We start from the raw sequence: 13,408 nt of genomic DNA, 5'->3' as shown, positions 1-13,408 counted from the left end.
TAGTCAATGCACACTTGTAGTCATGGAATATTGGTGTTTCAAGACATCCATGTTAAAGTTGAAGCCGAAATAAGAACAAACAGATAGAGCTAAGTAAATGCAAGGTAATAACACAGTGCAAACCAAATATCCTGGGAAACACCCTCCTCAGCGAGGGAAACAACCAAGCCCACCACAAGCAGCCCTTTTATTACAAACCTTAATAAAACCAGTCAAAGTGTCAGCTGCTAAAAATTCAGAGTTTCATAGTTATAAATAACTCTGATAAACTTATTACAAAATGAATAATACCAAATAACAATCTTGATAATCTTGACACTATTGCTATAAAACATATAATAGAATGATAGCAAATTATATCTCTGCCTGGAAGAATACAAAATCTGAAGTCTTCTATCTGAAGATGTGATCAATGCACACTGTGATTAGATGGAACACATAGATGGGTCTGATAATGGTTGCAAGCCAGAAGTAAAAGGAACCAATACCCTTTTTGGAACCCGCCTTTATAAAGCACGATTCTCTTTTTGAAACTGATACACTTTGATATTGTCAAATGCCAGAAATAACGACGCATGGCAGTCAACCCTTCATGAGGAAAATGAAAAGCCCAACCAATAATAGACTGTCGTTACACAAACTGAAAACCATGGCATCTTGAATGATATGCGATAACTGCCACGCTATCATACATGAAGAGCTGGAAAAATTGACACTGACTGGATGAAGATAAGCAGTGAATCGCCATGATATCACGAAAAATAACAACCACACCACATAATCTCAGTCAAGGAATGCAATTCAGCTGATAAGACTTCACAATAAGAGGAGAATGAATGACGTAGCACTTAGAAGATGCAAACAAACAGCAGTAACTAAAGCGAAGAGTAAATAATGAACAAAAGAATAGGATAACATATAATAGCAGGACATGAAATGCCAAGATCTATCTTGCAGCTATACAGGAATTCAACACTCCCTCTTAGAAAGAGAGAGATCTTCGGAGTACTTTTGTATGACAAGTGCACATAACTGCAACCAGCAATAATGTCAAAAAAAATCTCATCATAGTTTTAATAGAGCTGTTATCTCAGCATAATGATGAATAAATTGCTATCTCATCATAACAATAAACAAGCTGTTATCTAATCATAACAGTAAACAAATTAATATCTCATCATGACAATAAACAAGCTGTTACTTCTTCAAGATAGTAAACAAATTGTTATCTCATAATAACAATAAGCAAACTCATACAACAATATTCACCATAGCTACTCCTAGAGGGTGAACAAAAAAAATAGTGATAAGGTAAGTAGTCACATACATGACTTCCACCGTGCCCATTCGCAGAGGGTGGATTCACCGTGCCTACATGCAGGGGGTGAACTAGTGGGCTTGCACCTCAATCTTCTCCGAAAGAAGATTGCACTCCTACCATGCCTACTCGTAGAGGGTGGATGCACCATGCCTTTATTAAGCACACTTCTTTTTTTGAAACTTATACAGTTTGATAGTTGTTGAATGCCAGAAATAGCGAAGCACAACAGTCATCCCCTTCTTTACCGTGACCATAAAACAAGACTTTTTAAGATCACCTCACAAGATACTCTCCACACATGAGGAAAATGAAAAGCCTGACCAATAATAGATTGTCGTTATACAAACTGAAAGCCATGACATCATGAATGGTATGCGATACAAACTGCCATGCTATCATACATGACAAGCTGGAAAAATTGGCGTTGACTGGATGACGATAAGTATAGTGAATTGCCACGATATCACAAAAAATAACCACCTCACCATGTAATCTTAGTCAAGGAACACAACTCAGCTGATAAGACTTCACAACCAGGGGAGAATGAATGACATAGCACTTAGAAGACGAACAAACAACAGCAATGAAAGAGAAGTAAATAATGAATCCAGGACCTGATATAAATAAAAGTTCTGTTCTTATTTATCTGATCTATATATATATATATATATAAGAGATCACTTTCTATGTGTTTTTCAAATCAGACTTAAAAAAGGTCTTATTGTGAACCCCAGATCTAGAACTAGTGGCATTCCAATTGACCTTTCTTTTGTTGTCTTGGATTGAATCATCCTTCCTAACCTTGTGTTCCTGATGAATACCCCTTTCAAGGTGTTCTTCCATGGTTCGTGGAGCCAGCACAGCGATTGCTCCCCCAATTCTGTTATTCAGCCCCATGACAAATCTCCTAACCTTGAGGTTCCTGTTCTGCTGATAGGCAGGGACATATATTAATAGTTGAATTGTTTCCCAGTACCATGCTCTATTAGGTCCCCTTGGTTGTGGTTCTGAAAGTCTTAACAACTTCTGATCATAGAAAGTTTGGGGTAGATGGTGACAAATCTTCCCTAGGTGATGTTGGTAGTCTTGATTTTCAATTCTATCCTAGTGTTTCCCCACCAAGTAGCTGCTTCCTCAGCAAGGTGGTAGATTTCACAAACCGCCTTAGAGGATTTAGAGAAACTTCTGATCTCAAAATATTGTTCCATGTTTGTTAACCAAGCCTTGAGGGCTTTACCAGATTCAGATCTGGAAAATTTAGGAGGTTTAATCTTCTTAATGTCTTTCTTTTCGGATTGTGTTTTAGGAGGTTTGGTTTCGTGTGTTGAGCAGGTAACTCTTGCTCAATTTTAGGAGGAGGGGAGGGCTGAAGTACCTCTCGTCCTTGCCCAAGTTGAGTTGCCAAAGAATCCATTCTTTTCTCTATGTTTTCCATCCTTGTTTGAGTGTCCCACATGACTTGGACTAGCAAGTCCGTTGGATTTTGAGGAATGGAATTTTGAGGGATGAAATTTTGAGGAATGGTTCGACTGGACATCTCATTCTCTACATTGTTTCTGTTGTTTGCCATAGTGTTTGTTTTCTAGAAATATACCATCGGTTCCTTTATCGATATTATGTTTTCATACATATGCTCAAGAAGAGAGAAGATACAATTGTTTGCTCAAAATAAATCAAATACAAGATGTCATTTGTTCTCATTATTCTGCAATAAACAAAATATAGCCCTGTTGCCACTGCAACCACATTTATTTACACAATTGCTCCCTCTTCTGGGTACATAGGGATACTTTATCAAAATTCCCTAAGGAAAATGAACACCCTATTCCTGGGTTTCCTGTTTGTTCCTTCGTTGGGCTTTTCCTGCTTTTTACAAGTTACATGATAGATCATTAGTGGATTCATTTGTTTGGCATTCCATGTTTGAATAAGTTTGTTTCTTATAATGCCTTTCTCATAGGAGTCCACCAGACTCGTTCCTTCTTGATCCGAAGCAAAGCATGGGCTGGAGTTTCATTGTCCTTGGGTACAATACAATAGGAGTAATCAAATTTTGGCATGTTCTTAATTAGAAAGAAGAGTATAGGATGGCAAGGTTTCTTTCGAGGAGTAATTCGGGTGTGCATCTTGTTTCCATTTTAACATTACATTTTTCAATTTTCTAAGCAAGATAGTGATAAGCCCAAGGTTCAATGTCGAACCCAGAGCTTTGATACCCTATGTAACATACTATTTTTTCCCATTTCTAAATAAACAATAAAATATAAACAAAATAAACAATATCTTTCATATTCACATGAAAACAATCATGACAACTACTGTACATATTCAAATGAAAGGGATCAATGATTATAACAGATCAACTAAAATCCTAGTCCATTGAAATAGAGTAACCGATTTAACAATATTAACCAACTAACATATGTTCAACTAGAAGAATAAATGCATAAAAGTAAAGTACCTATTAAAGTACCTGTTAAAAATAAGATAACTTGAATGCAGGTCATATCTTTGTCTTGTGCAAGTCTTGGCATCTGGTAGAGATGAGAAGCATTGTCAAGGGCTTAACCTCCCAACCACGGACCATTAAGTATTCCCAAACAATCTTAACCGAGAAAGGCCCTCCCTACTCGGGATTAGCCATGGGACTCCCCTGTCCTACCATTGAGTATCCTGGTGTTAAGAGTGTTGGCTAGGCAGCCAGCTAGGTTATGGATTCCTTCCCATCAACTCGTCTATCCAACTACTAGCAACCCTGATCTCTAGTGATCAGAACAACAAGCATGCCGCTAAACCTACCCTGGCCAGGGATTTAAATGGACACTGTGCCTAATCACCCACCCCTCGACTTGACAACAAGATTAGTACCAATTGATCGCCACAAGCTGACTCAGGCTATAAAATTTGTTTAAGTTCATTGATTGTTTATTATATTTCTGAACTTCCTCTTATCTTGCAGATATAACTCATTGTTCATTTACTAGCAGCCCATACTCTTCATCTCAACCTTGCTGGTCATCCTTGATGAACCACAGTATGGCTGTCTATATCCTGGAACAATTACTGTTTATCACAGTCAATTATTTTTTGCCCAGCTTGGGCTTATGACAAATATTAACATAATGATTTCATGTAGTTACTTATTAGTTTACTTGACTCGGTGAGAGTTATTCTCTTATCTCAGAGGCACATTGAAGATGCCACTATATAAGTATCGCACGGGGTTGGAGATCCTTCCAATTTTAATTTTTGTTCTGAAAAAACAATCATACAATATGCAATAGATAACTTCGAGCCTTATGCAAATTAACTTATGTAAACAAGCCAATCAATTTAGAGCTGGTCTGTCTAGCTCTATCTATAATATCAATGTTTTTTTCAGAATTCCAATCTAGAATTTTCATAGCCTTTTAATATAAGCAAAAATGACAAAGAAAAATGTAGAGAGAATGCATGACTTGATAGAGGTGTTATCACCCGCAAGTGCTAATGAAAACTAGAATGCTTGGTATGGCTCCTTGCCTGTAGATTCATGAAAATTGGAATGCTTGGTACAAATGAATCACGGTTGAGGAGCAAGCTGATTATGTAAGAAATCATAGGTACGAACCCATGACACTATATGTGGAAGCTTAGAAGAGAGGCAACGAGATATGAAATGCTAAAACCAATGTGGAACATGGCACTGAATGTGCAGTTTGCAACAAAGAGCTTATGTAATATGAAAAATGCTATTGCAAATATGGTGTACGACATTGCATGTGCTAATTGCAACAGAGTGATGTGAAAATGCTATTGCGCATATGGAGTACGAGATTGCAAATGAAGTCTGTAGATGGTAAAAAAAATTGCCAAAAAGCTAGCATATGTGAATGTCCCCACTGATATATAATGATTTGCATAAAAGAGATTGTCTTCTTGTTCTTGTGAGCATGCTTGGTTACAAGCAAGATAAAGAAAGGTGATAACGTCATGAGTTATGCTAAAGAGTCATCCCAAGAGCAACAAGATAAATGGCTAATATAATAGATAGGCCGCTTGGAAAAGAATATAGAAGGCTGATCATACGAGTTAATAATATAAAAACATTTGCCAAGGGTTGGAAATAATAATTTCACTCTTAACGTGTTAATATAAGGATACCATCCTATATCTACCTATACTTGTGTATGCATGTACATAGGTGTATATATATACACTCACACACACATGATATTCTAAGCATAAATATCTTTGGTATACGTCTTATTTTAAGTGGGCGTATATGCTCATGTAGTTCTCTCTTTAATTAATGCATATATACATGTATATGTATATACATGTACAAGAATATGCAAGTAGCATGGTATCGTTATATTAAGACATTCAATTATCACAAGAAGCTCTAAGTTCATACCAATATTAAATATATATACAGGTAACAATTTGATCCATTTAATTATTTTATCATCTTATTAAATGCGTAGACCAATTTAGCTCATGATGATCACTTGGTATCTCCTTGCTTGCCTGATCCGGTATTTCCCTCGACCAAGGTGGTTTAGGACCCATACCTCCTGATAGCTCAATGCTAGGTGGTGCTCTTATACCCTTTCCTTTTTTGACAATGCTTCCCCTCTTCATTGCATTCCTGCAAAAGAAATTTACCATGGTAATAACGTATTTCTCATCATTTAATCAAATCAAAATTACTATAACAAGTATTCATATTAGCTATCCATTTCTAGTTCATGTAACATGATGACAATTAACCATTATTTTTAAGTCCCATGAATTTATATTGAATAACCAATACTTCCATTTCACATGAACCATAACAGTTAACTAATTTAACCCAATCAACGCACTTCACATGAAGTTCCCAATGGTTGTAAACAATATTTAGTATTAAAGCAAAAATAGGGATGTAGCAACTACCTTTCTACTTTTACACTTCCTCTTGATATGTCATCGAGGGAATAACAAAAGCTGGCACTTAAGAGAAAAACATTCCAACTGGTTAGTGAGCTACTGTACAAGATGGGGCCCAACCATGTGCTTCGATGGTGCATCATGGAGGAAGAAATACCAAGTGTGTTGAGAGAATCTCATGAAGAGCTTGCAGGAGGGCACATAGTACCCGATGCTACTCCACAAAATGCACTGCTTGCTGATCTGTAGTGGCCAACACTACACACCAATATGTAGGAGAGGGTACTTGGTTGTGATACTTGCTAAAGGGTGAGCAAACCATTGAAAAGGGACTTTATGACATTATTCCCCTTGCAGTCTCAGGAGTTGTTTGAAATATGGGGCTTAGGCTTTGTGGGATCACTTAAGGTAGGCGCCACAAGACGATGCAGATACATAATGGTAGCTACAGAATATGTGATGAAATGGGTAGAAGCCAGGGCCCTATCTCTTTTTATGTTCACTCTCTTGGTTAATTCTCTTTGGTTAATATTGTATGTTGATCCATGCCTAATAGTGTTGTTGAACTATAATTGCATTGTACTCGTCAATACATTTCGAATTAGGCATCCACTTTAGGCTTGGGACAATTCAAAACTATTCAAAATCACTTGCAAAGCCCAACATTAAAGTACTTAGCAGTTTAAGTTGGTTTTAGAACTATTATTGGAGTTTAATAAGGTTACCAAAACAAGTTTTGGGACTGCATGCATTGAAGGAATATGACATCACACAATACCATGGTATGTTGGAACGACCTCAAAAACTGTCAAGCAATTTGCAGCTGTAAAGTTGAAATCCACCATCCTCGCCAACATCAACCCTACTTGAGCTGAAATAGGATATGGTCACTTATCAAAGCATATGAAAGAGGAATTTTGTGATGCCCTGATAGAGGTTTTGCAAAATGTGGAAACATATATACAAGGTGCATGTTGTTTGATAGAAGGCTTCAAAGGGATCATCTGGAAAATCAGTTATGTAGAATATACAAATGGATTTGTTAAAGGGTGTTTGAAACCTCCAAACAAACGTAAATGGTAGATTGCATTATCAATGCCAACATCCTACCTAATTGTTATGAAATGGGAGGTTTTAGGAGAAGACACAACCGTCTACCAAAGCAGAAGGATAGATGGATGTTGTCAGATGTTGTAGTTGTTGCTATGGAAGATTGTATGCAAATATGTGAAACATAGGCCAAGGTTGTGAGATCTATTTAATTGTATGTTTCAAGTTTCAACAGAATGTTGGAGAACTAATGGTAGTAGTGAACCTCAAAATTGCTTGATTGAATTAATGGAATTAAAGAGTACATATAGAAGTTTACATGGGCTTCAAACTGAAGCTTAAGCCTTCTAAAAATAGAAAACTAAAATAAAATAATAAATAAAAACACCTAAATGGCCATTAGTAAAAGATTCTACAGAGCTAGCTAATAATAGCAAGATACTAAAATAATAAAAGAATCTAAAATATTCTTGTACCCTCCCTTAATTGTCATTCTATCAACTACACCAAGTTGCCCCCAAAACTTGACAAACTTTTTCGAACTGCGAGACTTGGTGAGGATATTTGTAGTCTGGTTCCCAGCGGGGACATATTTCAACATCATTGATCCATCTTCAACAAGCTTGCAGATGAGATGACAATGAAGTTCAACATTCTTAGTAGACTAATGGAAGACAAGATTTTTAGCAAGTTTGAAGACCCGTTGATCATCATAGAACAAGGGAATAGTTTCTTCTTGTGACATGTGCATTGCAGCAAGCATCCTTCAAAGCCCAACTACTTCACAAGCTACCTTAACAGTTTTCCAATGTTCAACTTTGATGGAAGAGAGTGCTACTATTTGAAAGAAAGCAAATTTATGCAAAAATAAAATAGGGTTTTCAAAGAAAACCCATATTGTGAAATTGTGTAAGAAAGATCTATTGGGCCGGGTAGCGCGCAAAAAGAAGAGAAGAAAACACCATAAACAATAATCACGCAACACCAAGAATATAGACACTAAATTCATGTTGCGTCGTAGATTAACCAAAAAAAGGGTGAAAATACTCCATCCGCGCCACATGTCATGAAATTAGAGTTCTACATAGACACAAACACATCCAAAAACAATGTGTCACTGTCGTGTGAGGATAAAAATAGATCCACAAACATGTATTGCAAAATCTAGAAGTCCTACATGGGCTTGACACAACTAAACTTTAGAGTGATGTAACTTATTCTAGTTTTGATTGTGCTCAAACTCATATTTTGTTTCCTCCAGCTCTTCTCATCTTGATGATAGATTATGGAATGGGATTTGAAACATTGATGCAAAATATTACTGCACACTATCAAATACAGAATAAGCTGCATCACTCTAAAATTATGATGGATTGTGGAAATCTCTTAACGTTAAACAAGTAAGCTTGTTATGATATTGCTATCAGTATTTAACTGTGTAGTTTCTTGAGTCAAACTCATTGACCCATGTTTCGTGAGTAATGATTAACAAGAATCCAGCTCATGACAATAAATGGAAAACTTAACACTCATTGGATCCAGGCGATGCTCACAGAGGTGAAGTAAGCTTGTTTCATGGATTTTGTTTTCAAAAGCCTAATTGCATTCCTGAGAAAATATTCCCTTTAAAATCTTAGTTGACTCTGATACCATGGCCCTTGAAATCGCTTGATTGAATTAATGAAAATAACGGGTACCTATTGCAATTTACAAGAGCTTCAAACTGAAACTAATGTCTTCTAAAATAGAATACTAAAATAAAATAATAAATAAAATGCCTAAATGACCATTAATTAAAAATTGTATAAAGCTAGTTAAAAATAACAAGATTCTACGATAATAAATGAATCTACAATATTCTAATAAGTAAAACTTGGTGTAAAGAAGTTGATTGAAGAGATTGTTACATAAAGAGATTAGCTCAAGAGGGTCATTGTACATGGAAGGTCTTTGAAGGCAACCAATGTAAGAGTATAACTAAAGAAAAAGGCTTATCACAGTGACAACAGCTGGGAGGTATTGTAGGCAATATAACTTAATGCAAATAATTGTAGAAGGCTAATCCATGTTCTTGAGGGCAAGCCTATGATTGTAACATTTCCAATGGGAAATGTTGTTGGAGCAGTGGTGGATGAATACAAAGGTGAATTGAACTACCTAAATGCATTTATCCAAGATGGAAATTGTTTACCCTGGCAGGGGTAACAGAACTTAATGTATAAATACAGAACAAGGTGTTGAATATAGGAATTGTAGAGAACTCAGAAATGATTCATATTCATTAATTACCGAACATAAGATTAGATTCGTAATAATCTACATGCCTTTTCAGATGAAAATGATTCATACATATAGTCCCTGAGGGGGTGCTAGGCGAACCGTCACACCCATATAACTTCCCTCAGTTATGCCAAACTGTCTAACTACCCAATTTCCTGATAACAGAAATATCCGTCCCAAAAGCCTGTTTACTAATGAGGCCCAAAAGCATGGAATCCCTAGAATGCTTCACAACTTTTTAACTAATGAAGCATTTTATAATACAGTAAAGAGAAAATGCAGGTGTTGCGAGTGAAAATGAAATGAAATCTGTTCCATTGGAAGGTGGAGTGATGTTGCGAAAGTGGGAACAATGCTCATTGGGTTGAGCAAACAAGTCACCTTGGGAATGAAGGTGGTTAACATGGATCCTTTAGAGTATTGTCCATTTGAGATTGTAAGAACTATGTTGGTGCAAATGCAACTTATTTTGGTCTTTTTGAATGCACACATATGATATTATACATGTAAAATGTGCACCTACAACCGTCCTTTTCACAAACACTTAGCATGCAAGTTATATACTTATCAATTTGAGCATTAGTACAACATCAGGCATAAAACTTATAACTCCATTAATAAATGCAATAATCACAATGCCAGTATCAAGATGCAACATATAGTTATTCTCAGAAATATATGTACGAAAGATCTGGATTAAGCAAATGCCATTGGCTGCCTTAGATATTATGAATGAGCCTCTCTATGTCAAATGCCATCTTCACAAATAATTATCGCAGCTTCTAGAGGAGGAACGCTGCTACTGTAAAACCCTTATGGTAGCCTTTTAACTTCAGACACAGCCTGCTATGTGATAGCTGTCCTTCCTAGACTCCAACGTGGCCTTCATAGAAAACCAAATCTTCTTTAGATTATGCTAACACTGCCTCAGTAAATGGCAGTGGTTTAGAATGCAAACCCAAACTTCTAACACTATCAAATTTCAGATTTCTTCTTTGATCGTTTTTCTCAGAAATATCCTTCAATTTTCAGGAGCAAAGTAAGCATAATTCATTGGCATGCTTAAACTAATTCAAAGTGCAAAATTCTAAAAGAATTTACGATTCTCTCAGCGTCAAACTCCTCAAAACCCTTGAAGAACTCCAAAATCACAAATATATAAGCAAATAGGATGAATAGATCAAATCTAGAGGTTTGCTTTTATAACAATAAGGCCAAAATCTTCTTCAACACACCAACGGCTGATAGCTTCTTCCATACACTTTTCACTTAAATGCAAACATTGCTTTTTGGTTGCATATTTGAATTTTGAAATATAATTAATTCATGTACCTTTTAATTAATACTTTGGCATAGGCCTCCATGAATTAATTAAATAAATGCCCCCCTCCAACGATGACTCAACCCTCAAGTAAAATTATAGCTTTATAATAAGCCATTTTATGACTTCATAATTATTTGGCCATTAAAATATAATAACTCCCAAAATACTTATCCTTTTAATATATCGTCTCAAACAGGAGACACCTATTATTTCCCCACATGACCAAATGCACTTTCGAAAAATAGAAAGGGTCCCTCTCAATGATCACTAGACTTATCATAAATAGCAAGTTCATGAAACTAAGTCCCAAAAATGTCCAATCTGAGCCAAATGAAGACTGAACTAGAACATACTGAATTCTGAAGAAGACCCTCTATCCACAATAATTAGCTAATCCCTCAAACTCTAATGCTAGCGAAAATGAGGACATTACAAAGACTAAATAAGAAAAAAATACCTTTTCAATACATTGGTTAAACCCTCCCCTATAATAATAGGCTAATCCCTCAAACTCTAATGCTAGCGAAAATGAGGACATTACAAAAGATACATAAGAAAAAAAAAACCTTTTCAATACATTGGTTAAACCCTCCCCTCCTAATGGAAAATTATGGTGCAAGAAAAATGTTATTATGGAGTGCTGGGATTTATTCTAGATATTCCATTACTTCAAAGGGATTAGAGATTGCTTGGCAGAGAAGTTTTTAAATAATGATTGCAAATTCATTTAATTTTGGGACGTGGAAGTAAAATGTGGATTAAGACAACTGAATGTGACACTGTTTAACATTCTTTCGGCCTTTGTGCATTTATTATAGGCTTTAAATGTTAATAAACCTTATGTAAAGTCCTTTTATGGATTTGTCTGAATATAGTCCTGCAAATCTTCCAATTTGAGGGAGATGTCATACCTTTTCATCATGTCTGCCCTTTGCAAGAGTGACAACCTTTCACAATTGCCATTGTTTGAAAGAATACAATCCTTCATAATTTCCTTTCCATTCTTTTCTTCTTCCTCTAATTCTTTCTTGATTCGCACACTCCCTCTTCTCTTCCTTCATCCATTTTTTTCCTTTCAAATGAACTCTTCTTCCCTTAATATCTCATGTTTGAGGGAGTCCCAACTCTTCATTTCATGCTTTTTGATCATTCATTAGCTTAATTTAAATTTAAATTAAATTTATTCTTCAATATTATTTTTTAAACAAAGGGGTAAAAACTTTATTGAAGTTCAGAACAAAACATTACAAAACAACAAAGGGCCAGAGCCCCAGGAACCAACAAAATCCACAAGAAAAGACAAGAACTAGATCATCCCTCCCCAATACCACTCACATCCTCTGCAAGAATCCTCTCCAGATCTTGACATAGCTCGCAGGGCATCTGTTCCCACTCATCAATCTTCCCGCCATCTATATTCTCTGACGCCCATTTGGCTAGACAATCAGCCACCCTATTCCATTCCCTTGGAATATGGACATAAGACACCGATTCCATCAAAGAGCTAACTTGTAATATTTGCTACACCATCGTAGTCAACTGCTAGCTAACATCATAAATCTTCCTTTGAAGAATTATATTGACCAAAACCTGAGAATCAGACTCACAAATCACCTTATGCCACTCTAAAGCATAAGCCCTCTTCAATGCATATAGGATAGCCAAGCCTTCCATCCTATTAACAGTCTGCATCCCTTCATTAGCAGAGAAAATAAAAACCACTGATCCAAAAGAATCCCTACCAATCCCGCCAATCCCAGTTGGACTTGGATTACCCTTGGATGAGCCATCCGTATAATTTTCAAAAAACCAGCAAGAGGGGACAGCCATCTACCCATCCTTTGAACTTTTTGCCTCACACGTCTACCTCTCCTCACGCAAGTTGAAGCTGGAGATAGCCCTTGAATTCCAAACTGATCAACCATCTCAACATCTCCTTTCTCAAGTGGCAACACAATCTCACTTTTAGCTTCGACAATATCTTGGATCATTCCCATAATTCTAAGCCAAACTTGTTGGATCCCCAATTTTTCACCTCGAAAGATTCTTCGATTCCTTTCCAACCAGACTTGCCAAAGCAGAAAGATGGGTTTAACATACCAAACATCCTGCAAGAAAGGGGCCGAGGAGGGGGGCCTCCCCAGTCTCGTCCAAAAGTCAGCTAGGGAGGAGGCAACCACCCCACCAGAAATGCTAGAGATGTAGGGTGAAAGAACATCGAAAGAATAAGTGCATAGAGTCTTCCTCCCCACAACTGCAGAGAACACACCTTGAAGGGCCAGAAAAACCCCTCTTCTGGATATTGTCCCAAGTCAAACATCTATTCCAGGCCAAAGTCCAAATAAAGAAATTACACTTTGGCCAAGAAAACTTATTCCAAACTTTCTTCCACCAATGAACCTCCCTTCTCACAAGTTGCTGGGAAAGCAACTCATGATACCTTGAAGAAGCAGTGTAAGCACCCTTGGGATTAGGAGACCCAGCCAACACTTCATCATCCCTAAGGGTGCTACAACTTCGAC

At 36.7% G+C, this 13,408-nt stretch overlaps 1 protein-coding gene across 1 annotated transcript in view; it reads left to right on the top strand.

Moving 5' to 3' along the window:
* LOC149554537 (serine/threonine-protein phosphatase BSL3-like) overlaps positions 1-13,408 on the top strand; it is a 110,471-nt gene that overhangs the window by 70,104 nt on the left and 26,959 nt on the right. The window lies entirely within an intron of this gene.

Source organism: Cupressus sempervirens, chromosome 5 (assembly GCF_028749045.1).
Source record: "Cupressus sempervirens isolate cs-2001-9-10 chromosome 5, ASM2874904v1, whole genome shotgun sequence".
NCBI classification, from domain to species: Eukaryota; Viridiplantae; Streptophyta; class Pinopsida; order Cupressales; family Cupressaceae; genus Cupressus; species Cupressus sempervirens.
This window is presented reverse-complemented; position numbering and strand designations above follow the sequence as displayed.